Below are 23982 nucleotides of genomic sequence, written 5' to 3'. Positions count from 1 at the left end.
TGGGTATATTGGCAACAACCTGAAAGTACACTCTACATCGTTTGTTTCTACCTGGGAACCATTACGACACCTGGTCAACTTTAGTGTATCATCAAACGATGCATAAAACACCTTACATAATTAAGGTGATCAATATCATCATTTGCAGTGGACCCCAGAGGAAAATAGGTGCTGAATAAGATAAGTTGTCTGCTCTTTTTTAGGTACCAGTCCCAAGGGAGAAATTCAGAAAAGATGGGTAAAAGAAATGGTCTTCCGTTGAACCTAAAGGCACCTCTTTCTGCAATTTTTCCCTTATTAAGGAGGTTTAATTACAATCTGATTTTACATTATCTGCCTATTTTCCCTCAGGCTGCCACACAAATTGAATACAAAATCCTTCTTTAAAACCTGCTTTCAGCAAATTCAATTACTTTTTGTTGGGGTACATTGCTAACCATGGGAGAATTTTTTCTAGGGTCACTGGGGTCCTCGTCTTTTGCCACATCTTCACCTGCTGGCCTTGGAAAGCTAAAAAAATAATAATCTTAAAACACCTAAGGACTGAATGTGCCTTCTGCACCCCGCCTCCCGCAGTATGAACAGTCATGCCTGAATTTACAGGCTGCCTGCCATTTACATACATGTTCATTAAAAGACCAGTAGAATCCTAATCTATTTCTCTGTTCCGCTGACCCCCATATTTTAAGTGGAACCTGGAGGTTGAGTGAAAGACGGTGACCACTTGAAGGGTAATTGTGGACAACCATAAGTCCATATCCTTCATCCCCCAATCCAGACATCGACAAACTGCCATATTATGCCTATAATATTTATACAGTATCTTTACCATACTGCACCTCTGTAAACTCTGTAGGATTCAATAATCATGTCTTCTTGATATTTACTGTAAAAAGGTGAAGAACACGTTTGTGGGAATTTTTCACCTAAAACACCAGCGGGGATCAGACTTGCAGTCAATTATATATATTTTTTAATATATATAATTTTCATTTTCTTCTCCGCTTGTTTTGCAGACCTAACATTTTTTTCAAAATGCAATAATGACCATATATCCATATATTATTTCACCTCCAGGTCCTTTCCTTAATAGACAGTGGTAGGTGCATCCCTAGTGGGCTGGTAGTGCAGTAAAATGCATCTTTACTGTAGCACACACGTAGTACCTGAAAAGAGCTTTCATAAACTTTCTAATGGAAGGAAAGCTATCTTAATAGACTCGTCATTCACAGGTGCTTAGCAAGAACTGCAGTTAAAAAGATGGAATGGGTGAGCTTGAAAACTGAGAGGATGAGTCACAAATGCCATGTTGTTTTACCAACGGAAATTTACAAACACACACAGCCCCTGTAAGCTCAGAACCCAAAGCCTCCACATCATATATATATTTGTGTCAAAAAGAGTGCTACTATAATTGTGACCCCATGTACTGTATAGAATAAAAGACAAAAAGCCCTTGTGGTACATCCAACATGACAAATTAAATAGTTAACCTACAGAGGGTCCATACCGTGATGTGGTTGTAGGTGTAAAATATTTTGGCCAAAGAATTGAACTACTGCTGCGGCCAAGTTTATTCGAGCATTTGCCCGTTCTTGGCCGCAGCAGTAGCCTGGCGCGCGCCCGAGAGTGACGGGCGTGCGCCGAAGCAGCGGAAGAGCGCCCTCCGATCGGGGCGCTCTCCCTACCGCTGCCTTGTCCGCCGGGTCCCCCGGAACCCCCTGCCGCTGTCCCGCGATCGCGGGACACCAGGGCTCCCTCGGGGAGCCCCTGGACGCGCATGTAGGGGGCGCACGCTCTATGACGCGCGGCACGCCGAGGGGCAGCCACTAGCAAGCCGGGAAATCTCCCGGCTTGCGGTACCGGCCACACTTTAATAAAGTGTGTCGGTAGTGTAAATGACCATTGTTTGTGAGAAGATAATTATTTAACTATATAATTTGTCAATTTGGATGTAGCAATTGTCTTTTGTGCTATACATAAAGTCACAATCCCAGTAGCTAGGGTGACCATTTGTCCCCCTTTTGCCGGGACAGTCCCGTTTTTTTGTGTCCTGTCCCGGTTCCCTGTGTGTCCCGGATTTGTCCCGGGTTTTGGCCCCGGTCCCGGTATGCGGCGAGGCGGCTGTGAGGAGGATGCCGTGCGAGAGCAGGTAAGTTATTTTTTCCTATGGTTTCGATTGGCTGCAGGTCAGAGGGTGCCGGGGGCGGGACTTCCTTCTGCAGAGCACACGTGGTGTGTGACTCTTCCCGCTCCTGGCTCCTCTGTCGGCTGCGCAGTGTCTCTCCCCCTCTGACCGCCCGGGGAGATAGGAGGTGGGTTTTGTGCCTTTGCATCCTGTCCTGTGTGTGTGTGTGTGTGTGTATACCAGTGTGTGTGTGTGTGTGTGCACCGTGTGTGTGTGTGTGTGTGTGTGTGTGTGTGTACCAGTGTGTGTGTGTGTGTGTGTACCAGTGTGTGTGTACCAGTGTGTGTGTGTGTGTGTGTGTGTGTGTGTGTGTGTGTGTGTGTGTGTGTGTGTGTGTGTGTGTGTGTGTGTGTGTGTGTGTGTACCAGATGTGTGTGTGTGTGTGTGTGTGTGTGTGTGTGTGTGTGTGTGTGTGTGTGTGTGTGTGTGTGTGTGTGTGTGTGTGTGTGTGTGTGTGTGTGTGTGTGTGTGTGTGTGTGTGTGTGTGTGTGTGTGTGTACCAGTGTGTGTGTGTGTGTGTGTGTGTGTGTGTGTGTGTGTGTGTGTGTGTGTACCAGTGTGTGTACCAGTGTGTGTAGCAGTGTGTGTGTGTGTGTGTGTGTGTGTGTGTGTGTGTGTGTGTGTGTGTGTGTGTGTGTGTGTGTGTGTGTGTGTACCAGTGTGTGTGTACCAGTGTGTGTGTGTGTGTGTGTGTGTGTACCAGTGTGTGTGTACCAGTGTGTGAGTCTGTGTACCAGTGTGTGTCTGTGTGTGTGTGTTTGTGTGTGTACCAGTGTGTGTGTGTGTGTGTGTGTTCCAATGTGTGTGTGTGTGTACCAGTGTGTGTGTGTGTACCAGTGTGTGTGTGTGTGTACCAGTGTGTGTGTTCCAGTGTGTGTGTGTGTACCAGTGTGTGTGTGTGTGTGTGTGTGTGTGTGTGTGTGTGTACCAGTGTGTGTGTGTGTGTGTGTGTGTGTGTGTGTGTGTGTGTGTGTGTGTGTGTGTGTGTGTGTGTGTGTGTGTGTGTGTGTGTGTGCGTGTGCGTGTGTGTGCGTGTGTGTACCTGTGTGTGTACCAGTGTGTGTGTGTGTGTGTACCAGTGTGTGTGCCAGTGTGTGTGTGTGTACCAGTGTGTGTGTGTACCAGTGTGTGTGTGTGTGTGTGTGTGTGTGTACCAGTGAGTGTGTGTGTACCAGTGAGTGTGTGTGTACCAGTGTGTGTGTGTGTGTGTGTACCAGTGTGTGTGTACCAGTGTGTGTGTACCAGTGTGTTTACCAGTGTGTGTGTGTATGTGTACCAGTGTGTGTACCAGTGTATGTGTGTGTACCAGTGTGTGTGTGTACCAGTGTGTGTACCAGTGTGTACCAGTGTGTGTGTGTGTGTGTGTGTGTGTGTGTGTGTGTGTGTGTGTGTGTGTGTGTGTGTGTGTGTGTGTGTGTGTGTGTGTGTGTGTGTGTGTGTGTGTGTGTGTGTGTGTACATGTGTGTGTACCAGTGTGTGTGTGTGTGTGTACCAGTGCGTGTGTGTGTGTGTACCAGTGTGTGTGTGTACCAGTGTGTGTGTGTGTGTGTGTGTGTGTGTACCAGTGAGTGTGTGTGTACCAGTGAGTGTGTGTGTACCTGTGTGTGTACCAGTGTGTGTGTACCAGTGTGTGTGTGTACCAGTGTGTTTACCAGTGTGTGTGTGTGTGTGTACCAGTGTGTGTACCAGTGTATGTGTGTGTACCAGTGTGTGTGTGTACCAGTGTGTGTACCAGTGTGTACCAGTGTGTGTACCAGTGTGTGTGTGTGTGTGTGTGTGTGTGTGTGTGTGTGTGTGTGTGTGTGTGTGTGTGTGTGTGTGTGTGTACCAGTGTGTGTACCAGTGTGTTTGTGTGTGTACCAGTGTGTACCAGTGTGTGTGTGTGTACCAGTGTGTGTACCAGTGTGTGTGTGTGTGTGTACCAGTGTGTGTACCAGTGTGTGTGTGTGTGTACCAGTGTCTGTGTGTGTACCAGTGTGTGTGTGTACCAGTGTGTGTGTGTACCAGTGTGTGTGTGTGTGTGTGTGTGTGTGTGTGTGTACCAGTGTGTGTGTACCAGTGTGTGTGTGTGTGTGTGTGTGTGTGTGTGTGTGTGTGTGTGTGTGTGTGTGTGTGTGGTGTGTGTGTGTGTGTGTGTGTGTGTGTATGTGTACCAGTGTGTGTGTGTGTGTGTGTACCAGTGTGTGTGTGTGTGTGTGTGTGTGTGTGTGTGTGTGTGTGTGTGTGTGTGTGTGTGTGTGTGTCTCTCCCTCCCTGTCTGTCTCTCTCTCTCTCCTCCCTGTCTGTCTCTCTCTCTCTCTCCCTCCCTGTCTGTCTCTCTCCCTCCCTGTCTGTCTCTCTCTCTCCCTCCCTGTCTGTCTCTCTCTCTACCTCCCTGTCTGTCTCTCTCCCTGTTTGTCTGTCTCTCTCCCTGTGTGTCTGTCTCTCTACCTCCCTGTCTGTCTCTCTCCCTGTCTGTCTGTTTCTCTCCCTCCCTGTCTGTCTGTTTATCTCCCTCCCTCCCTGTCTGTCTGTCTGTCTGTCTCCCTCCCTTTCTGTCTGTCTCCCTGTCTGTCTGTCTCCCTCCCTGTCTGTCTGTTTCTCTCCCTCCCTGTCTGTCTGTCTCTCTCCCTGTCTGTCTGTCTGTCTCTCTTCCTGTCTGTCTGTCTCTCTCCCTGTCTGTCTGTCTCTCTCTCCCTCCCATCCTCTCTCTCTCTCTCTCTCTCTCTCTCTCTCTCTCCCCCTCCTTTCCTCTCTCTCCCTCCCTTCCTCTCTCTCTCTCCCTCCCTTCCTCTCTCTCTCCCTCCCTTCCTCTCTCTCTCCCTCCCTTCCTCTCTCTCCCCTTCTCTCTCTCTCCTTCCCTCCCTGTCTCCCTCCCTCTCCCTCCATCTCTCCCTTTCTCCCTCTCCCTCCCTGTCTCCCTCTCCCTCCCTGTCTCCCTCTCCCTCCCTGTCTCCCTCACCCTCTATGTCTTATCTTAACTGCCGTATACCTACACCAAAGTAACCTGCCCTGCTTTCTTCCAGATCTGACTCAAGTTTCACGCGGAAGACATCGGAAATCAGGTGGGGAACACCTTCCCTCCAGTATAGTACCTTGAGGGACTGCGGATCGGGTAAGATCCCAGGCGGGATTGCTGCTTTAGAAATTGTGAAGAGGGGGCATCCTGACAATGGTTAATGGGTTCAGAATCATTCACATCTGGCTTTTTTTTTTTTGTTCGATTAGTGAGGCCATCACACACACACACACACACACACACACACACACACACACACACACACACACACACACACACACACACACACACACACACACACACACAACTATGTAACAAGGACTAATGGTAGTAAAGTATAAGTGTACTACAATAAATAAACTGTTATGTAAAAAAAAAATGTGTCCCGGTTTTTCATTTTCAAAATCTGGTCACCCTACCAGTAGCACTCTTTTTGACACAACTACTGTATATTTGATGAGGAAAATGTGGGTTCTGAGCAATAGAGGCTATGTGTGACTGCCTAGAACTGGCACCTCTCCCATAACTTCAGTCGTTGCTCCAAAGCCTCCTGCTTCCCAGGCAGAAGCATTTCCTCTCCTCTGCTTGTCTGTCTTTGGGGATGACAGGTTTATTGCATTGCAAAGGTACCGGCGGGCCTTGCTGCCATGGTAGCCATCTAATCCTGATTGGCTCTGTCCTCATCTCTGTCCGACAATCCAGAAATGTGCCCTGAGCAATGCTTCTCCTTGGTGCCCACAAGGTGTTGCATTCTGTTCCCTAGAAGTAATAAACCTCTTCCTCTTGACCTTTATCTGGTGGGCTCCTAATTGGAGTACACCAGAGCATGTGATCGGTATGGGCTGGGGCAAAATCTGTTCGGAAGACAGGATGAGTGCTGATGTGCAGCCCTACCCCTGATGCGCATTTTCATCTATTTATGTGGCCAGGTCCCCCTTCAGTCTCCTTACCTCACGGCATGTATGTGTGTGTTAGCGGAGGCAGGGACAGGTGCTGGTTGGGTGTGGGGAGAGACAGCTGCGGTCAGAGATGTGACCGAGTCACCGGCGGCTCCCTTCGTAGGGTGCCGCCATGTTGCTAGGCTCGCACATGTGCAGTGCAAGATCGTGCATGCGCAGTGGACCTCCTAGAGGCGGCCAATACAGAATAGTCTCTGTGGGGACTAAAAGCTGGGACACTCCTGATGGACACCACCCAACGTGGAGGCGGACTTGTCGCTGACGACGACGGCGTGGGACTGGACAGCCCCCTTTGTCTACAGTCAGCGCTACCGGTGCTAGAGTACCCGGCAGGTATCAACAAGTACACCAACTTTACACACGTTAGTTGTGGGGCAGCACTGTCTCACACATTGGGTGGGTTGTCCTTTCTCTTATGCATACTGTAAATTTATTCTTATCAGTGTGTGTATCATTGTATTGGGTTCTGTGGCGGGGTTATCCAACATAGTAGGATCCCGCACAGGTGCAGGCGCTGTCATCAGATGGAACAGGCTCCCAGCAGCGGAGGCTCAGACCTCCTGTGAGCCACAGGTAAATCACCACACACACAGTAGCTGCCATATCTCCAGAGTGGTGGGGGAAAGTGCGCTACATGTATAAAAATATTTTACCAGGAAGTAATACATTGAGAGTTAACTCTCATTTTCAAGTATTTCCTAGGCACAGCGTTATAAAAAAATACATGGTTACATTTTCGCCAGACTTCCAGCATCATCTAAGGGTTCCGTTGCAACTGGCCAACTGCTGTCACCAGGCCCTCCTGTAGCCACAATGTGCCTCTTTTCAGCCTGTTGGCTGAAAGTTTCAAGCAGTTTCAAGTTTTTAGTGCTCCTAATTTCCTGCTCTGCAGCCGTTGATGTCTCAATAGACAGCTACAGTATAGTATGTGTCTGTGCTCCTCAGGAAAATGTGAAGAAGCCTTGCAAAGATACCTGTACTTACAGTATACCGCCTCTATCCAAAAGCCCACAAAGCTGCAGCCAATCAGCTGCTGTAATTACCCTGTATTGAGCTCTCCGGGTAAAATTAATTTGCCTTAATCACAGACTGACACATACCAGCCTTGGGGAGAGTGCCCTAGCAAGCCCTCCCAGTGACACCTCTGGGCTATCAGAACTAATGTAATATAAATCTCTGGTTGTCTTTTATTCTAATTACATAGCTTATAAATCAAGCAAAAAAAAATGTTTTAAGATAGAATAAACAACTACTTTCCCCATACTTGTTTCATTTGTTGGATTGAATTTGTTGAATTGTACTAGGAGATGTACATTTCATGTTCCTTTTTATCGGCTCCTTTTATGGTTTAAGTTCTATTATTTTTCTGTCAGAATTGCAGTGGACAACAATTCTATTCAGTCATGCCTGAAGTAGTTTTCTGATGCTTATACTATGGTGTCTGCAACCTACCCTTTTTTAGAAAGAAACTGTATGTATCGTGTGCATAAAGTTTAGACAAGGAGCAAGAAAACATATCAAACAGCTAAATTATTTAGCACACAATTACCGATAATACAATATTGTTAACCCTGCTGGCACTTTAGCAGGGCTAGGTGAATTCATCCAGACAAGGATACATAAACCTAACTTAATGTGCATTCAGGGCACCTGACAGAAGGGAAGAGCTGGGGCAACCAATGTCCAGTCATATGAGAGGGGCCCGGTCATCCATCTGGGCCCATTGCTCTGCCAGACTAACCCTTGCCTGCTCCATCAAAAAGTCCCCCGCTCAACAAATGAGCCCACGCCCAAACAGGAAGAAAGCTTCTTCCTGTTCGTTTCTGCCAAAAGGACACCAAAACCTCAGGTGACGTCACAAAAATATCTTATCTTAATGCCTATGGAACCTTAGTACACTAGTACTAACCCCCCAAATGTACGATAGGGTTTGAATGCATTGATTTACAATATTTAGTAGGACTCTCCAACACTGGAAGAGTACTGAATACAGTACTTCATCAAGTTTCTCAAGATTAGGAATCAGATAAAAAACAGCGATGATGATGTCCTTTCTAAATTATGACATACACTGGCGACACAGTTTATTGCACTGCGGCCAGATCCGCAAGCCGGGAGATTTCCCGGCTTGCTAGTGGCCGCCCCTCGGCGTGCCGCGCATCACAGACGCGCGGTCACGCGTCATCGGGAGCGTGCGCCCCCTGCACGCGCGTCCAGGGCTCCCCGAGGGAGCCCTGGTGTCCCGCGATGTGGGGGACGGCGGCAGGGGGTTCCGGGGGACCCGGCGGACCCGGCAGCGGGAGGGAGAGCGCCCCGATCGGAGGGCGCTCTTCCGCTGCTTCGGCGCGCGCCCGTCACCCTCCGGCGCGCGCCAGGCTACTGCTGCGGCCGAGAACGGGCAAATGCTCGAATAAACTCGGCCGCAGCAGTATGGAAGCAAAATCACATGCAAACCCCCTTTCTAAGTAATGTAAAAACATTACGTAATGTAAAAAAACACGGCATTCATCAAACTTCACACTGGCAATATAATGGTACAAATGTTTCAGAAGTCACAACTACCTTCCTCCAGACTTTATGAAAGTGGCTGTAATCAATGAAACATTGATCACATTTCAATAAACTGCAAAAATTGTCATTTCTGTTTTAACAAGTCAGATGGATTCTATTTTTTGAGCTTCTACATAGAACATTTTGTTCTAGTTTTCAATACACTAAATACATGGAGAGAGCGCGAGAAAATAAACAAGGCACTGAATGCAAAAATATTGACATTTTTGTTCTATCAAGAACATTTTTCAAGATTTTTGATAGTAACAAACACTGATTTATTTATTTTTTGCATTAAACTTTTTTCTTTACATTTTAAGACTTGAGTGCCTTGTTTATGCTATTTTTCTATTACCTAAGTATGTATGTATGTTTGTATATGTAGCCCCTTTTTCCCCCATCATGGAAAGAACTTCTGTACCAGAACTGCTGTTACCTGTTTGGCTACCAGAAGGCCTGAGCCTCCGCCACTGGGAGCCTGGGGTGATATCTCGTTTGCCTTGGTGCAGCACCTCCACATGCGAGGGATCCCAACATGGTGGGATAAGCCCCTCACAGGAACGATACCAATAATAACCACACCTGGGGTATATAATAACCACACCTGGGGTATATAATAACTGGTTTTACTGAACTAAGGAAAAGCAACTTGTACCCCACAGTATATAGCCCACAGACACAAAACCAATACACCAGATGAGTGTCCCCAATGTACATAGGGTGCTTGGCACCAATATTCCTGAATAGCGCTATCCGGTGAACTGTTGGTGCACTTGTTGAGATACCTGCCCAGGGCTCCTGCACCTAGGGTACTGCTGAATAACAAACCGGGATCCATCTGATCCAACGTCGTAGTCATCCGCGAGGGCATCCACCTCTGGGTTCGGTGAACTCCGGTAAGACGGTCTCACCTTTGAAAGTCTTTTACTGCGATGGTAGTCTGGTCCCAGTCGCAATCACTGTGTGACGTCTCACCGGTGCTATACCCTGACTATCAGCAGCTATTGAGGAAATGTCCCTAGCTATGGGTTTTCCCTGTAGCAGCAACAACCTACTGTGAGTCAGGGCATATCTGGGGCCTAAGTTAGGGGTATCTGGCCTAGTCTGGGATGCCACCTGCACCCCTCTGCATCCTATTTCTGACTGGCGTGGTCCTAGGCACGCCAAAAGTAGGAATTTCCTACAGCCGAGATTCTTCTAGCCCTATTGTCTACCTGGCAACATGTGGTGCTGCAGCCCCTGGTACTGCTGGGACTGTAGTTCCCCTGCAGAGCTTATTGTAATGGCCACCGCAACTACCCTAGCCAGTGCGCATGCGCGGGGTGTGCCAACATGGCCGCTGCAACTTGTGAGCCCACAGCTCATGTGCGGCTAATTCTAAAATGGTGGCGCCTTTACCAGCGTCCGGCCTACAAGCTCCGGTGACCCGGTCGGCCCTCCACTCTCCCTGCATCAGCTGCAACCACTCCGATCACCCCCGCAGCAGCCCTTTATCCCCCCTGCTCAAACATAAAGAGGTAAGGGCAAGGGGGACCTGGCTACATATTCCCGCTAGTGGAGACTTCAATGTTCCTGCTTGGAACAACGTAACATATCATAGTTTATATAATAAAAATGCTGTACATATTATATAACTTAACGAATGCAGTGCTTTAAATAATATTGCAGAGTTCTGTGAGCATAGCTATTACAGACACCAGCCTGCTCTTAGACAGCTGCTGAGACTCGTAATGGGTGCCCCTAGCTGATCATATGCCACTCTAGTAGGAAGACGTCTTTCTCGCTGACTTCTGCGAGACTCTTCTTCAGTGGTTCCCACTTGGGAAAGACTATCATAGCCCTGGGGCCTTGACCCATCTTTAAGTGAATACTCAGTCTCTGTAAAGTCTCTACTGGACACAAAACTTGGGCTTTGGGATCCAGAGGACGGCTTGTTGAAGCCACAGGTGTGGGTACATGAGGCGCGGACCCATTACCCGGCTCCTTAAGGAGGTCTTTATTGGAACCAGCAGAGGTTCCTTCCATAGGATCCTGATTGATTTAGCAAGTGGATCCAATTACTCTTCAGACACCTCTGGCTCACTGGAGATAACTATTGTCTCTGATTCGGGGTTAATGTCTCCTACTTGTGAAAAGGGCAGCAAATGATTTCTGTTCCAGACCTTTACCCGGCCATCTGTGTCTCATATGCGGTAGACCGGGAGGCCTGGCATCTGGGACTCGACTTCAAAGTCTCCATTGCGCAGTGGTCGGCCAGCTTGTGTTTGCCTGGAATCCCTAGGTTAAGTAAGAGAACGGCATCTCTGGGATTTCGTCCCCCGATAACGGACCTTGTTGTCATACCTGCACTTGTTGCAGGCGTTCAGCGGGGCCGAGGCTTTCTCCGCTAGCTGGTAGTCGCGTTGCAGGATGGCTCTATTTCCCCCTTTCCCTCTCTCTCTATATCCCCTTCTCCCTCTCTCTCTATATTCCCTCCCCCCCTCTCTCTCTCTCTCTCTCTCTCTCTCTCACCCCCTCTCCCTCTCCCTCCACCTCGCACTTGAGGACAGCGCACCCGGACATCCGCTCGCAGCACAAGGGAAGTGGAGGTGATGCAAATTGATTGCTCAACAGCTACTTACACCGCTGATGTGCCCAGCACGCAGCCGCGTGCACGGACACCAAACGGGAGAATCCTCTACTCACAACAGCAAGCAGCAAACAGCTGAACAAGAGGTAAAAAACACATAAAAAACACATAGAAACAACAGTACCAGCATATGCACTCCAGATTGGAGAGGTGGGGACACTATTAAACATATAAACAGACGTGAGGCCTTTTGGATCTTTGAACTGAAGACCCTGTCCCCCAATGGTCTTAACATAGATTTTGAATTGGGTTCTTTTCTAGGGAAATAGATTGGTCTAGTGATAAAAGTGAGGAGAGAGTTAACTTTTGTGTCAGTGACTAGTGCAGAACCTGTTAAATTAAAAGCAAAAGGAGTTTGTGTAGCAATTAACTATACCCAAGAGGAGAGTTTGAATATTTTCATACCTCTGTAGGTTTACTTAATATGCATATGACATTAGGGTATATACATGTTTTGACATATGCTGGTACTGTTGTTTCTATGTGTTTTTTATGTGTTTTTTATGTGTTTGATGTCATGTATGTCTAAGAGTCCATGTAGTGATTTGGTACTAATGACATACAGGCTGTTTTAATTATAAACGATCAATTAATTTTAATTGGCTAGGGTATATCTATGTGTCACCAAGTATCATTGTTTTCAGCCCCTGAGGAAGTAGAGTGACATCTACGAAACGCGTAGGGCTAGTGGCACAGCCACTATTTGACTGACTTTGGACGTTTAAGGACATTTGGCCTTGGAGCCCAACTTTCCCTTCAGCCTGCCAGCTGTTCCTTTAAGGCAACGGGCACTATCGCGCGCGGGCGCGCAGAGACTTCCTGTTGCTCCGTAGGAGGAAGTGAGGCGTGTGTCTACACGCGGTGCAGAGCTGTGGACCCCGCACACCAGCCCCCACGGCCGGAGCTGTTCCGGTTACCATCGTAAGGACTGACTGGTGTCTGAGCCGCAGTGGAGCAGAGGCATCACCTGCCAGGGAGATCATCTCTACCTAGGACTTGTTCCTACCATGCGAGCTTAAACCTTGCTGTATGTAAGTAGGGCTCCAATTTTTGTGCTCCGGATGACCTGCGGTTCCTTGTATTTGCCATTGTCGGTCTTGGCATAGTTCTTTTTAATAAATAATTATTTTAATAATCGCTAGGATTCTTAACTGTTTGTGTGTATTAGTGCAGTACTGCTTACCCTACAGTGTTGCGCTATGATTTTTGTTTGTTTGTGTTCTTTTCTTTGCATGGTCTGTCGAGCAAGTGTGCGGATCCCTTGAGGAGTACAGGACATTCCACTGACTATTTGGCGCCAGGTTTTTCTTTATTTTGGTTTATTCTGTTAGTACTGGCAGTATCACCGGGCAGCCATCCTTTATTATAAGTTTTTTAATATCACACTGTGTATTACACTTTAGCGCTAGTTCACATTTTTTTTCTTCACCAGCCTGTAGGACTCGTAGACTTGCATAAAGGAATGGGAAGTTTCTTAGCGAGAGACAAGCACGTTCCAAACAAAGCTGGGTAAAGTAAAACTGAGTGGGATGCTACGTTGGACCCCGATGCTGCCCAGCAGGAGGTTCCTAATACAAAGAAGACCCTTGAGAAGGAGTCCATGGAAAATAGGACGATAGTGTCAGAATGGAGTGAGGCTCTGAGGAACAGGATTGCACAAGTGTCTCCACTACAGCAAAAGGCATTGGCCGGGGCCGAGTGTCTAGATGCCAAAGAAGCCAATGTCCATGAAGACAATGGTATAAAGGGACTCTGAGCACAGGAGGAAAAGATGGATGTCAGATGTCTATGACAAAGAGGCTGGTGAATGGGAATGGTGCACAGGCCGCTGACAGGACAATGTTTCACTGGGGTGAGGGATATGTTATACCATCACTATCCTCTAGGTGCTGGAACAGTGCAGTAAGGGACATTTTCAGCTCTGAGAGTTAATCCTCCTTAGAAGTAGCTTGCTCAGCTGATGCCTAATTAGGAAGGCTGAACTCCTGATTGCTAATAGAGTTTTTAATAGTCAGGAAGTGACTACAGAGAGCTGCCATGTGTGAGAGACACATGCTGAGAGATACAGGGTGATAGATTGCTGTCCCAGAGAGGGGGACAGAGAAGTGCTCCACAGCAAATGAAGCTGGCGCAGACCCACAGGCCCGCTGGATGCTGGTTGTGCAGCCTGCAGGATCTGCCTAGATTTGAATCACAGACGAAGGCAGAAAAGACGCAAAGCCGTGCTGAAGTGGGGATGTCTGCTCAAAAACTGGTCTTACAGATAAGCAAACCCCTTTATTATTGTGTGCAGAGACTGTATACATTGTTGCTTACGCCAGGGCATGTTTTAAGCTGGGAACCAGAATAGTTGGCCAGCTGTGGTTAGAAAGGGCTGAAGCAAGTAGAGTTATTTTCCATAAATGGAATAGGAGTTATTTTTATGTTTTGTTTGGACTTAAAGGGACAGTGGGCCTGTTGGTGTATGATTTAATCCTTGTAAATAAACCCCATATAGAGAAATACAGTGTTTCTGGCCTTAAATTGGGACTAAGGGCCTCATGTAGTAAGCACCGAAAAGCCGTTTTTCTCCATTTTCTCGCCAATATTGCCTCTCCGATTCAGAAAGCGCCGATAAGCTCCAAAAATCGGCATTTTTTTTAACCGAAAAAAACCTTTCGGCAGCCGGTTGCCGATAAGCCACTTTTCGCCACTTATGGGCACTTTCTGAAACGCGCTCAATTCTAGTAGCATCAATCAGCTTTTCGCTGCTGATCGGCACTCTAGAATTGAGATTTGTATGGCAATCCAGCCCGCCAACTAAAGTTGGCAAGTTGCTGGGGGAGAAGCATCGGCAAGGTCGACACTTAGAAAAATCAGGCCATTTTCCTGCCTGGGATTAATGCCCATTAATACCAGCACCGAAACCCCTCGGCATGCATCCGAGGCAGGAAAAAAGCATTTAAAGCCCACTTCATTACCTTAGCGGCTAACCGCTAAGGCAATGAAGGGTTTAACCAGCCGTGTCAGGTTTATTGTGGGTAGCGGGGTTGGGTGAAGGAGGTATTTGGCCCTTGATGGCTGTTTAGCTCTTGTAGGGGGGTTGCGGGTAGATTTAACCCCTTCATGACCATAGCAGTTAATACCGCTACGATCATGAAGGGGTTAAGCCCTCCCGCTACCCACCCGCAATCCCTAAACAACCACCATTGGGGCTAATACTCACTTCGCCCACCCCCGCTACCCACAATAAAAAAAATACACACACAACAGCCCCACAATATATAAATAAATTAAATTAAAAAAAAATATATATATATATATATATATATATATATATATATATATATATATATATTACACCAACAACCCCTATACCCCCCAAACATACAGTACATATATGCACAGCAATGATACTAGAGGCCGGCGGGGGCCCTTGGTTATTACCCGCGGGCCTGCAGTACCAATTCTGTGCCCCCCCCAAATTTATTTAAAATCACATACATACTTATAAAGAAATAACCCTCCCCCCCTAACACATACAGTATAGTAATGGGCACAATTACTATTATCCACAAATGGATAATAGTGCATTTGCCCATTTAATATACATAAAGAACAATAAATACATTAAATACATACTGCACTCACCCTTGTACGGCTGCCATGATGAAGGCCATCCTGGTGGTCTCCACGGGTCACTGTGGGTCACAATGGGGTCCACACAGGTAGGCCCGTGGCTGTCTGGGGGGCCCCGGGTCAGACCCACAGGTGTCTGAGGGCCCTCGAGTGGTCCCTTCGGGTCCACGGTGCCCCCACAGATGTGGGGCCACCGGTTCTTCCCCACAGGTGTTCCCCGTGGACCCGGCAGCCGTTTACCCGTGAGAAGTCTGAGGAGACCTCAGGTGGTCTCCATAGTTCCCCTGCAGATCTGAGGAAACAACCACGTATGTAAAAAAAATAAACATGTCCTATACATTAAATACATCAATCCCCCCCACAGAAGAAAAAGGCCAGGGCGTGGCCGAAGAAGAGAAGGAGTCCCCGGAAGGGAGTGGAAGAACAATACAGATGAAGACACCACAGACAAAATGGATTACAAAAGGAAGACACGGAACCTTGGATTGTTATGGTTTATTATTTTATGGGTTCCTGTGCGTGGATTGGTTCGAGAGTAAGCTGTTCAATGGGAGTCAGTGAGTTGGTCAAGTAATGGCACGTCAACAAAAGAAATGTTTTTTTTTTAACTTGTACGTGTTTTTTTTTTTTACATGTGATATATTTGTTTGTTTTTTTACAGATAATTTCTTGCCACTGTATGAATGTATGTATGTATGAATGTCTAGATCAATATATACATACAGGGTAAGAAATGATTTTGTTGGAAATGCTTGTTTTGCTGTATTTAAAATGTATTTTGCTATACTGATATGCTTAAATGTGTGTAATGTAATTTTAAATTAGATAGATGTATTTTTTTAGTGTTGTATGCTGTACTTTAGGTCAGGGTGATGCTTGTTTTTTATAGTGGATTATTTTTGGTCCTTTAACGATTACAATAGTTAAGTGTGTAATTGATTTGGATGGTATTTTAATTGTTTTGGGATTTGATTAATTAATGGTAATTTATTTATGTTGCCTTGCTTGGTTTAAATAGTATACTTGTTTGGATTTCATAGTATTTTGTTAGGAATATTTTATTGTTAACATGGATTGGCAGAGTGTACATGGTACACAGATTTTATGCATCATGTATACAATGTAAATTCAATGTTTTGATTGGCATTCGATGCTTTTGATTGGAAGATGAGAATGATTTCATAGGAAATAGGATTTTGTTTTACTGTGGCTGATATGGAGATGTGGTATTTTTATTTGTGCATGTTTTTGTTAACCCTTAAACATTTCTTTGAATATTGGTTCATCATGTGTGTATATATATATGTATGTCTATATATGTATATATAATATATATACAGTATATATATATATATATATATATATATATATATATATATATATATATATATATATATATACTGTACATACACACACACATGATCTGAGAGGAGGGTGTCAGCCTGTATTTGGATTTACAGAGCAGTGCAGCAATATTCATCTATCTGCTGCATCCATTCTTATCTTGGAGGAATCTTGAGATCGTGAGGGGGTGCTGTCAGGAGACAGGACTGAGTCTCTAAGTGTTACTCGGATCAGCAAAATATTACAATTACGTCGCTGGACTGCAGGCGCAGCTGACGGAGGGACGCAGACACCCATTGGGTTCATCGCGTTTACACTTTATTGGTGAGACCGTTCCCTTACCCCCCTCTGCTTACCCCTGGATCCTACATATAGGAAACACCTTCAGCCTATTACGGCTATCTTTCATCTTCACAATTGATTTAAACCAGAGTCACTCTACTACCCACTGTTGCTACATGCGTCAGCCATGTTGGGCAAATAAGTGCTTCACTCAATCGAATACCACTCCCTCACATAAGTATTTGGACATTTTTTCTGGACACAGCATTGGACATTTATTTGGTCTTTTATCTTTATTCATATATATATATATTGTTATATTATTTTATTGTCTGTTATTTCTGTATTTGTGAGCACAGGGTGAGGAACCTTACTGTAGTATGTTTAACCTCTAAAGTATGGAAAATGGGTGTAGTGAAAAATATATAAAAACACTAACACGGCCTTGTGTAAATGCTATCACATCAAGGTATCTTTACGTTTTTCTTTTTTCTCTTCCTCTGCTGGAAAGGTTTTCCTCCTTCCTTCTCTTCAGGTCTGGTTCTCTTCTTACGTTGGCTACCCCCCCTAATTGGGTTTTTTAATTGCATTAGCTTTAATGTGGTGTCCTGAGGTCAGTCAGTATAATGCAGGTATGGTTAATGTACTAACAAGGATCCTGGATAGATCCTATTGGGGTCAGAGCAACAGGACGAGATGACGAATTTGAGGGGACCCTTGTATATGTTTTCAAGGTCATAACTATCTGTTTATATGTCCCTGGTCATACATCTTTGAGGGAGCGCCCGGGTTTTCCCTTGTTCTATTTCGGTATTTGTGTCATTTGTACCACTAGTAACTAACCTTTATTGTCTTTATTAAATTTTCCCTATATATTTTTAACAGCTACATGGGATTGCGCTTTTTTCTTTTTTTCAATTCTTAAGGATAGGCATATCTTTTTAGAGCGGTATCCTATGATTGATTCTCCTGATCAGTGCTTGATATACTTCTTTACACTTTATTATTAAATTACTATATTCTATTAACTCACCTAGTGCCATTTCCAGCGCTGATTTGTTTTTTGTTTTTATATATATATATATATATATATATATATTGTGACAAACGGCTTACTCCGGGGCTCCGTCGTTTGTCCGGGACTGTTTAGAACACGGTCTTTTAGGGTAGGTTAAATGATGAGGCGTCACGTACTGTTCCTTTAAACAGGCTATGCCTGGTTTATTCAGTCCCAGGCACTGAGACTGCCACAGTGCATACAACAGAAAACAGATCAAAACAAAAGCTGCTCACCTGAGCGATAACTTAACTTAGATATCCCTGACTCAGGGTTGGAAGTGGCTTTTCCACTTCCAACATCAAAACACGGTACTTTTGCAGTCTTACACAAATGAACAGAAAGATTGAACCTGTTTGGGGAAGAGGCTTCTCCCCTCTGTAGTTCAGCAGCCTTCCAGCCTCCTGGCTCTTGTGGGGAGACCAGAGCAAACAGGAAATCAGTCTTTCATACCTGATTCCTAATTAGCATGACAGGTGACAGAAATCAGGCAGCAGACAAACTCTGGTCTGGATCTCTCATCCCTCAGTTCCAGCGCTTGCCAAACTGTGGGATGGAGTGTATGTATTATAAGGCTGCACTCCCAGGCCAAACAGGATAGAAACTGTCTAGTATCCTGGGAGCCCTATATACGGAATTTATTACCATCCCCTGGTTTCTGTCACATATCCTCCCCCCCAGCTCAGACCTCGAGGGATGAGCGACCATGGATATTAGGGAGTGCATCCTTGACAACCCGTCAGCATTGCCATGTTTGTGCCCTGACCTGTGTTCCACAGAAAATTTAAAGGGTTGTAGGCTTAGGAACCACCTGGTCACTCTAGCATTCTTTTCCCTGTTTTGACACATCCAGGTAAGGGGTGCATGATCTGTGACCAACCGGAATTTTCTCCCCAACAGGTAGTATTTGAGCGTCTCTACAGCCCACTTTATTGCGAGACACTCTTTCTCTACTATGGAGTAATTTTTCTCCTGGGGATTTAGTTTCCTACTTAAATAAAGGATGGGGTGCTCCTCACCTTGAGACTCCTGGGAGAGTACCGCCCCCAGCCCTACCTCAGATGCGTCGGTTTGGACTACGAACTCTTTGGAGAAGTCAGGTGTGACCAACACTGGTTGGGCACAGAGAGCTTCTTTCAGGCTTCTAAAGGCCTGTTCGGTTTCGGGGGACCACTTTACCATTAGCGGTCCTCTTGCTTTTGTGAGGTCAGTTAGTGGGGTTGCCTTAGTTGCAAAATTGGGAATAAACCTTCTATAGTACCCAATTAACCCCAAAAAGGTCCTTACTTGTTTTTTTGTAACTGGCCTTGGCCAATTTTGTATCGCCTCCACTTTGAGTGTTTGGGGTTTGAGTAAACCTCTGCCAATAGAATATCCCAGATACTTGGCCTCCTCCAGACCAATAGTGCATTTAGCGGGGTTAGCAGTTAGTCCAGCAGACCGGACTGCGTCAAGCACAGCTTGGACCTTTGGAAGGTGGGATTGCCAATCTTCACTATGGATTACCACATCATCCAGGTAGGCGGCAGCATACCGAGCATGTGGTTTTAAAATTTTATCCATCATTCTTTGGAATGTGGCGGGAGCTCCATGTAAGCCAAAAGGCAACACCTTATACTGAAAGAGGCCGTCTGGGGTTGAGAAGGCTGTCTTTTCTTTTGCCCTTTCTGTGAGGGGAACCTGCCAGTACCCTTTTGTTAGGTCTAGGGTTGTGAGATATCGGGCTTTGCCCAGTCTCTCTACAAGTTCATCTACCCTGGGCATAGGATAAGTATCAAATTTTGACACCGCGTTTAGTTTCCGGTAGTCATTACAAAACCTTGTTGTACCATCTGGCTTTGGGACTAAGACTATAGGGCTGTTCCACCCACTTTGGGATTCCTCAATTACACCTAGTTTTAGCATTTTTTTAACCTCTAAACTTATAGCCTTTCTTTTGGCCTCTGGGATTCGGTACGGTTTAAGGTTAACTCGGACCCCCGGTTCAGAGACTAGGTCATGTTCAATTACGCTAGTTCTACCTGGCCGTATAGAGAAGATTTCTTTGTTTCTTTTCACTAAATTCTGAACCTCTCGTTTCTGATGAACAGACAGGGTTTCAGCTATGCTAACCTCTGGGTCAGTTTCTTGATTCTCTGACGGACCTGGGGGTACTAGGGTTAACAAGACTTCTCTATCTTTCCAGGGCTTGAGTAGGTTTATATGGTAAATTTGCTCAGGTTTCCTCCTACCTGGCTGTCTTACCTTATAATTTACTTCTCCCACTCTTTCCAAGACCTCATATGGCCCATGCCATTTAGCAAGGAATTTACTCTCCACGGTGGGAACCAGAACTAGTACCCTATCACCTGGAGAAAAAATTCTGACCCTAGCACCCTTATTATATGTATTCCTCTGTGCTTCTTGAGCTTTCTCCATGTGTTCCCTCACTATGGGTAGGACTGCAGCAATGCGGTCCTGCATCTGGGCAACATGCTCTATTACACTTCTGTAAGGGGTAACCTCGTGTTCCCAAGTCTCTTTGGCTATATCCAGTAAGCCCCTTGGGTGTCGGCCATACAATAGTTCAAACGGGGAGAAGCCAGTGGATGATTGGGGAACTTCCCTAATGGCAAATAACAGGTACGGTAACAAACAATCCCAGTTTTTCCCATCTTTATCAACCGCCCGCCGTAACATGCTCTTTAAGGTTTTATTGAACCTTTCCACTAAACCATCTGTTTGTGGATGATAGACTGAGGTTCTGAGATGCTTGATTTTTAGGAGTTTACATAGCTCTTTCGTTACTTGGGACATAAATGGTGTTCCCTGGTCAGATAGAATCTCTTTAGGAATCCCGACCCGGGAAAACAGAACTACTAACTCTTTTGCTATGTTTTTAGCTGAGGTGCTACGTAGGGGAACTGCCTCCGGATATCGGGTGGCATAATCTAATATTACCAATATATGCTGATGTCCCCTAGCAGACTTTATTAGGGGTCCTACTAGATCCATAGCAATCCGGTCAAATGGTACCTCTATTATGGGAAGGGGTACCAATGGGCTGCGGTACGCCTTGAACGGGGCGGTGATCTGACATTCTGGGCATGAGGAACAATAATTCGTAATTTCTGCCAGAACCCCAGGCCAATAGAAGCTTCGGAGAACCTTTTCTTTTGTCTTTTCCACCCCTAGGTGTCCCCCCAATGGATGACTATGTGCGAGGTGTAATACTACGTTACGGAATGTCCGTGGTACCAACAATTGTTTAGTTGTAACTGATTTCCTTTTATCAACCCGATATACTAGGTCGTTCTCTACCTCGAAGTAGGGGTAAGCAAGTGACCTATCTGGTTGGCCAGGAGTACTATTCTGGTCCCGTATATTTCCCCTTGCTACCGCTAATGTGGGGTCCTCCCACTGGGCCTTCTTAAAACTCCCAGGACTGACCTCTAGGTCAGCGAGGGTCTTATCCGGTTCTGGGGTGGTAAGTGTCTGCTCAACATCTTGATTTGGGGTATTCCCTACCAAAGTAGTGATGGGGAAGGGAATTTTACAGCACTCCTCCTTTTCCACCTTCTTATTTGGGCCCTCGTCAACCTCCATTTCTGAAAAAGGGAAAGGATTTGTTTCTTCTAATACTTCGTTATGGTCCGCTATTGAACTCTGGGCGCTATTCTGAGCGGGGGACCACATTTTTAGAAAATGGGGAAAGTCGGTCCCTATTAACACATCATGTGCCAGTTTGGGTACAATACCCACCTTGAAATCTAAAGAACCAAACTCTGTTTCAAAAAAAACATCAACAGTGGAATATTCATGATTATCCCCATGTATACAACAAATTGCCACTCTTTGTGAACTGTTTCCCTGTTTCTTCTTAATGGGCAAGAGGTATTCGGACACTAGTGTGACCATGCTCCCAGAGTCAAGAAGTGCCCGAACCCTCTTACCATTAACCTTTACAAATGCCCACAGATGGTTATTCAAGGGGTCCACTGGGCTAGGGCCCATACATTGGGACAACAGCGAATAAGGTTCCACGCTGTTGCATTGCATGGGCTCATCATTTAGTGGGCAGATTTTTGCTGTGTGGCCCCTCTCATGACAATTTACACATTTAGGTACATAGTCTGTGTCCCACTTAGAGCCTTTTCCCGGCTCCCCATGTTGGCTATTGCCCTTAGTGTGCGAACCACTGTTGCTGGTGCTGCGTGAAGGTGGTCGCCGCTCTTCAGCGCCCCTTAACCCCGGTACCCTTTTACCGTCTCTGGAAGAGTCCTGGAACCTCGGGTAGTGGGGTTTCTCCACGACTGTGGTTTGCGGGTGCTCTTCTGCTGCATTGTACCTTTCTACGAGGGCCACAAGCTCATCCGCATTGTGGGGGTCACTCCGACTGACCCAACGGCGTAAGGCAGAGGGAAGTTTCCTCAAGAACTGGTCCATGACCAACCGTTCCACGATGTGGCTGGCTGAGTTGATCTCGGGTTGTAGCCACTTCCGGGCGAGGTGGATGAGGTCATACATCTGGCTTCGGGTGGCTTTATCCATCGTGAAGGACCATGCGTGAAACCTTTGGGCGCGAACAGCCGTGGTTACGCCGAGGCGGGCGAGGATCTCGAACTTCAATTTTGCATAGACGTTAGCTTCGGCTGGCTCTAGATCAAAGTAAGCCTTCTGGGGTTCGCCGCTTAGGAAGGGTGCGATTAGACCAGCCCACTCAGCTTCTGGCCATCCCTCTCTCTGTGCCGTGCGTTCAAACGTGAGAAGATAGGCTTCCACATCATCCGAGGGTCCCATCTTCTGAAGGTAGTGGCTTGCCCTGGTCATTTTCGGTACTGGGGCTGCCGCTGCCAGTGGAAGGTTACTGATAGTCCCCCTCAGGATCTCGAGTTCCTGCTGTAAGCCCTGAGCGAACCGCTGTTGCTCCTCTCTCAGCAAGCGGTTTGTCTCTTGCTGGTTTGCATTCGCGTTTTGCAGGGCTTCATTCGTCTGTTGCTGGTTTGCATTCGCCTGTTGCTGGTTGGCATTAATCTCTTGCTGGGCTATTAGCAGCTGTTGCTGGGCTGCATTCGTCTGCTGCTGGTTTGCATTAGTTTCTTGCTGGGCTATTAACAGCTGTTGCTGGGTTTCATTCGCGTCTTTCTGGGCAGCGACATTGCGTACCAGCGCACCCACCACGTCTTCCATCTTGTTTGCAGAGGATGAAAAAAACTTTTTTTTTTTTTTTTTTTTTTTTTCAAAGTTCTTCAACCCGCAGACCCCCTAGTGCTCTGCCCGCATTCTCCACCATATGTGACAAACGGCTTACTCCGGGGCTCCGTCGTTTGTCCGGGACTGTTTAGAACACGGTCTTTTAGGGTAGGTTAAATGATGAGGCGTCACGTACTGTTCCTTTAAACAGGCTATGCCTGGTTTATTCAGTCCCAGGCACTGAGACTGCCACAGTGCATACAACAGAAAACAGATCAAAACAAAAGCTGCTCACCTGAGCGATAACTTAACTTAGATATCCCTGACTCAGGGTTGGAAGTGGCTTTTCCACTTCCAACATCAAAACACGGTACTTTTGCAGTCTTACACAAATGAACAGAAAGATTGAACCTGTTTGGGGAAGAGGCTTCTCCCCTCTGTAGTTCAGCAGCCTTCCAGCCTCCTGGCTCTTGTGGGGAGACCAGAGCAAACAGGAAATCAGTCTTTCATACCTGATTCCTAATTAGCATGACAGGTGACAGAAATCAGGCAGCAGACAAACTCTGGTCTGGATCTCTCATCCCTCAGTTCCAGCGCTTGCCAAACTGTGGGATGGAGTGTATGTATTATAAGGCTGCACTCCCAGGCCAAACAGGATAGAAACTGTCTAGTATCCTGGGAGCCCTATATACGGAATTTATTACCATCCCCTGGTTTCTGTCACAATATATATATATATATATATATATATATATATATATATATATATAGTTGCATGATGAGGCCACTGTACAAATGAATGGGTGAAGGGTGGGTATTGTACCAGGGTGGCTTAACCCCTCAATTACCTTTGCGGTTATTATCCAATAAGGTGATTAAGGGGTTAATTGATATCAGAATGTAATTGCAATGTATTGGCTATGTATTTTGTTGGCAACGGAGTACACGGATTTTGCTGGAGAGGGGGCTTCTTATTGATGTGATTAGTAGAACTTTATTTATTTTATTATGCTACTTAATGTGTTTAATAATGGGCAAATAATCTATTATCCCTATCTGGATAATAGTTATTTTGCACTTTATTGTACTGTATGTGTTGGGGGGGAGGGGGATTGATGTATTTAATGTATAGGACATGTTTATTTTTTTTACATACAGGGTTGTTTCCTCAGGTCTGCGGGGTAC

The sequence above is a fragment of the Ascaphus truei genome, chromosome 3 (assembly GCF_040206685.1).
Source record: "Ascaphus truei isolate aAscTru1 chromosome 3, aAscTru1.hap1, whole genome shotgun sequence".
Taxonomy (NCBI): Eukaryota; Metazoa; Chordata; class Amphibia; order Anura; family Ascaphidae; genus Ascaphus; species Ascaphus truei.
The sequence above is the reverse complement of the archived record's forward strand: the minus strand, read 5'-3'. Positions refer to the sequence as shown.